The following is a 6,000-nucleotide window of genomic DNA, read 5'->3' as shown; positions in this document are numbered from 1 at the left end:
ATTATGACATTTACTTCTATGGCTACTTAAAAAATAAATAAAAATGTAGTCGCACAGAACCCTTCATATTCGAGTTTGATTCTCACTTGGCCAAATATTACCCAATTTTCTTATTTCTTTATTAAAACAAATTGTATAGCTTACTATTCCATACATTTCAGCCTGAAAACGCCAAACATTTCATATTCACGTAAGCCCAGGCTTCCTCAAACCTATTGATTTACAGTTCATGAAAAATGCATCGCACAAACTATTCTTATTCCTTGCATTTGAATACTATCCCTCATAAGATTTCTCGGGCTCTGATATATTCCTATACACGTATCTACTTACAATGCCGAATAAAATCATAGAATATATACATATAATAAAAATGTAGGTTCACGTCTGTATAGATATTATATTATTTACAAAAAGTAGTAAGGTTAGTATAAGTATCGAGAATAAGTACAATTAGCTATGATTTTCAGAATTTATGTCTGTTTGTTTGTGTCTTTCAAACAACGTCAAACCAAAACTACAGAATTTTATTCTGTAGAATAATAATATGTTTATGTCTTAACATATTTTGATCAATTTAAATAACTTTCTTCTATTCAAATTGGTCTACTATATCAAAATGGGAGCTTTTACACTCACAGCCCCACACTAGAATTCCCTGTGTCATGGATATACATACAAAGACGAATATACAGGGTGAATTTTTCAAACGGGCCTTCAGGGCCAAATACGAAACTATAAGGATTAGCGAAAAATGCAAAAAGGAGTTACGAGGCCGATTTTGATAAAAACTAAAACTGCATCATTAGTTTTTTTTTAAATATCTTTATCATTTTGGAAAAAAAATACACCCTCTATATTATTCCACTATCTGATAGTGTTGCTTATAAGGATCAAATCTGGGAAGTAATGATAAATGACAAACTAAAGGAAAAGCCTCAATTTTAAGAAAATACATATTTTTTCATAATAATTTGGCAGTTAAGTTCCCGCCATTTATCAATTTAAACATTTCGCGGATTAACAATTTTTTTGACTCAATGTTTCAAATCATTCGAAACGGACGTTTTGTTCCCCAAGAATTTATATTTTTATGTCCGACTTAGTTAACGTTATTTTAGGACCATTATAATAGATTTAACTTGCTATGGGCGGAGTTTCGTTTAATACAGATGTAAAGTTGACAATTTGCGAGAATGACTTTTTCGAGTCAAATCCGAGTGATAACTAAACAAAGAGATATAGAAAATCATATTTAACGTTGAAATAAAGTTGTAAACATCAAAGAGTTATCTATTTTTATTGAAAAATAAATCCTAAAAACGCTGGTAACTTATTTTTCACTTTCTCATACTAAGCCGTATGTCATGGTCAATGGTCATAACATCGAATAATTAGTTGATTAACCAACAAATACTTCAATGGTATGACTTATGTATGTTTCTAAAGAATTATACATAAATCGTTTGTTATGTATAATCCTTAAAGATTAGTATGCCAATGTATGGAAAAATATGTATTTTCTTCAAAATTTTCCTTTTCCGTTAATTTGTCACATAACATTACTTCCCAGAATTTGATCCTTATAAGCGACACTATCAGATAGTGGAATAATATAGAGGGTGCATTTTTTTTTCAAAATGAACTCGTTTGATTACCGGCTAAGGATAAAGATATTTGAAAAAACTAATGATGCAGTTTTAGTTTTTATCAAAATCGGTCTCGTAACTCCTTTCAGCATTTTTCGCTAATCCTTATAGTTTCGGATTTGGCCCTGAAGGCCTATTTGAAAAATTCACCCTGTATAACTTCAACTATGGAGAATACTTATAATTATAATAAATAGACATTAATTATCACTTGCTAAACGATGAAGGAAAACATCGTGAGGAAACCTGCATACCTTAGAGATTTATAAAAAAAAATCTCAAAAGTATGTGAAGTCTACCAATACGCATTTGGCCAGCGCGGTGGACTATGGCCTAATCCTTCTCATTCTGAGAGGACACCCGTGCCCAGCAGTGGGACAGTAATGGGTTGATGATGATGGAGAATACAGTACACATATTTCTGCATAATGACAGCCGTGTTAAGCGCTGCTATGTTCTGGTTGGAAGGGTGTGGTAAGGGAGATATACTATTCCGAGGCGTTCCAGTTTAATCCTCAGGTGTAGTGACACGTCTGTGGCCGATCTCAGGTAGGAATATAATCCTATCTGGAGTTAATTACAGATGTCCGTGGGCGACAGTAGCCACTGACCATCAGATAGATTGCATGCTCGTCTGCTACTCCATTATTATAAAAAATACTAAGCCCTCATTTGTTAATATTTAATGTTTAAAAAACGGCAAGAACTTAGTTGCCAACCTATCGGTGTGTTTGACCTTTTCTTTCTTAGGGATGTAACAAAAAAGGACATTAGGAAAGTTAGCGTAAGGTCTCGGTTTTTGTTCAAATAGATCCTTCGTTATTGATAGCAATAAATTTGATTTTGAAAAACCTAGGTAGTTTATGATAGATCTGGTAATACTCGTAAATCGGGAAGACAAGTAGGAACTTAAACACAAATTCTGTTCTGTTTTATGGCAAAATACTTGTACTAACTACTAGTATTGAAAATTCTATTACATAAAGATAAAACTGTGATAACCTAGTGGTTACAAACCTGGTCTTTCATTCGTGGGCCCGAAGTTCAAATCCCAGCCAAATCTCAAACTACTAATACTTTCAAAGTTACGTGCCTATTAGAAATTAATTTCACTTTATTAAACGACTAAGGAAAACATCATGCTCATGTTCGATCATGACAAACAATCATGATCGAACATCATCATCATCAAAACTAACACGTCTGAGAGTTGCTGTGAGAGGCCTGTGCCCAGCATTGGGATATTAATGAAGTCCTACATTTCACGTATCCTTTGTGGGAGGGAGGGTGGTACATACTGCATGGCTTAAAATATACCACCATACATATTGATAGCGGATTGGTGCGATGTAGTTTTTATCCCAACTTTGAAATCATTTTTTTTATTTTATTTTTTTATAGTATAGAAGTAGCAGACGAACATGAAGTCCACCTGATGGTAAGTGGCTACTACCGCTCATGGACATCTGTAATCAACCCCAGATAGAATTAGATATTCCTACCTGAGGTCGGCCACAGATGCGCCGCTACCCCTGAGGACTAAGCTGGAATGCCTCGGAAAAGTATGTCTCCTTTACCACACACTTCAAATCAAAACACAAAAGCATTCAAGACTGTTGTTGTGAGGCATAAATAGGTATGGCGGTGGTGCATAGCTCAAAATACATACAATATTGATAGCGGATTAGTGGGATGTGGTTTTTATCCAAACTTTAAAGATATTTTGACAATATTTGTATTTTGCGTGACTGTATCCACGAAAGACATAATTATTATAGTCCCAGTCTATAAACATAAAACATATTCTCAATAAAAATGAAAATAGTATAAAGTAAACAATAAAAATGACGGCTTTTATTCAAATGCGTTTATTAGCTTCGTATGACGTAAATTTATTCCATTTTTTACTTAAATGCAACTATTTTTGCAAAAGTTTTCATTTTGAACAATTTTAAACCTTATTTTCTTTATACAGGGGATCGTAACGTGCCGTCGTGAAATGAATAGTATTCGCACGCGAACAAAAAGGTTCTCTAACCCTGACCCATTTTGTTTATTTGTTGAACATATTAGGGTTGGTGGATTTTTCGTTGGAATAAAGTTTCTCTTGAAGACATAAGTTTATGATAGTTGTAAATTTGACATGTCGCGATTTGACGATATGCATAAACTACGTTTAGATACTGGTCGAGTATAGACGAATAGACGCAAGTATGTGTACTCGCTACGATGTTTCAGACAAAATCAAAGGATTATGCATCTATACTCGTGCGCGATGTTTACATATTTGTCCTTATTTGTTCCTTCGGCAGTTTGCTTGTTGTGGCGGCGTATTGGATAAATAGCAAACGCTCATGATAACCACTCAATGATTTGTGGCAACGCTAGAATCTAGAAATCGCCTTCAATATCAATAATCAACCCCAAATAGGATTGAAGTCCTAAGGTCGGCCACACATTCGACAGAAATAGGTTTGGCGGTGGTGCCGCTGGAGTCGAACCACATAAAGTTCTACCACCATAAAACATCATGTTAATTCTAATAAACAAAAACAATTAAGTAACCACATATTTGTAACAGCCACACTGTATTTTTTATATATTCGACAAACATTCGCCAGCCCTGCCACACGTATATAATCACGCAGCGATATAAAAAGCAAATGGCAAGCGTCGTGGTTGTCTCTAATTGTTCTTTCTGGGTCCAATTATTAGTCTTTTGAGTGAATCTGTCAAATCGGAACAAAAAGAAAACTGGTTTATTATCAAAAAAGAAAAAAAATACAACATTGATTAAGTCTATGGTTTTAAAGTAGTTTTCACGACGTGTAAATAAATGTTTCTTACGAGAACTTGCAAGATGTGGAATGAACTTCCTCCTGAGGTATTCCCGGAGCGCTATGACATGGGGGTCTTCAAAGAAGGTGTAAAAAGAGCTCTCCTAAGCCGGCGATGCATTGGCGACTCCTCTGGTGTTGCAAATGTTCATAGGCGACGTTGACTACTTTCCATCAACACGTCTGCTTTATCGTTAGGCTCAAATAATAAAAAAAAATCTCCGAACTCAAATTCTTTAAACCAGAACACTGTAGCAATAAGCCAGACATAGTGTGCCTCTTAAGTCGAACCACAAATAATTTTACCTTCAAAATATTTAGCTCCGTCAAACATTCGCCAACCCTGCCACACGTATATAATCACGCAGCGATATAAAAAGCAAATGGCAAGTCGTGATTGTCGCTAATTGTTCTTTCTCGGTCCAATTATTAGTCTTTTGCGTGAATCGGTATATTTTAATACTTTCATTATAATTTCTAACGTATTGTAGCTTAGCTCTGCGAGGTAAAGAAATAGTTAAAAAAAACTACTGACTTCAATATCATAAAAGTTGTTTATTTAAATAGAAAATAGGTTTAGTACGTGGTTTTGAAGAAATATATACGCGACGTGTAAATAATTTGTTATATATGAAAAGTTGGTTAATAAAATGTGTGGTCTGAAATAACATCAACTCCACATGCCCTTATTCCTTTCGTAAATATATTAAATCTTAAATCCTTACTAATATTATAAATCCGAAAGTAACTCTGTCTGTCTGGTTGTCTTTTATTCACGCCTAAACCACTGAACCGATTTTAATGAAATATTGTACAAAGATGGTCTGAGACCCGATTAATCGGAGAATCGATCTTTTGGACCCAAAACATCGATTATTTTAATCGATATTAGTAAGGATTGAGTCGTAAACTATGCATTTGATCAAGTAATGATTTTTAGCAAAGTTGTTGTCCATGAGCCCACGAACGTTTCAGAGTTGGTACGACCAATTTTCGCCAGATGGCGCCACTGTAATTACAATGAAGGTACGAATATTCAGTTTTATGTATGTTAGTATGTCATATTATTTTCTTTTAAACGCGGGCGAAGCCGCGGGCCAAAACTAGTAAGTAATATTTTTATGGACAAGATGTGTTATTGAGTTTCTTTTGCCGCCGTAAATCTTTAAACTGTCAAATTGTAACTTTAAAATACTTCCTAAGTTTACTTGTTTAGAATATGCAAATACATAATAAAATAGATAGTAAGTAATAATAATTATTATTAATGTTAATTGTGTGTTAAAAATATGAGTGGAATTTTAACAAGTTCAATGAACTTTGATTACGATTCCCAGACGTAAACATTTTTTTATTACACGAACTTTTTGCGTTCTAAAATAATTTATAAAACAAAATATATTGCTCATAGTTTTATTTAGAAATCGCGTGCGTAATATTTACTACACTTTACTAGAAACTAGGTTTACAAATAGAACTAATGGTTTTAAAAATATTTTTATTAATTTTAATAG

The sequence above is a fragment of the Epargyreus clarus genome, unplaced genomic scaffold (genome assembly GCF_041222505.1).
Source record: "Epargyreus clarus isolate Ecla_fem2 unplaced genomic scaffold, WU_Ecla_fem_2.2 ptg000002l, whole genome shotgun sequence".
NCBI classification, from domain to species: Eukaryota; Metazoa; Arthropoda; class Insecta; order Lepidoptera; family Hesperiidae; genus Epargyreus; species Epargyreus clarus.
Note: the sequence above shows the minus strand (reverse complement) of the source record.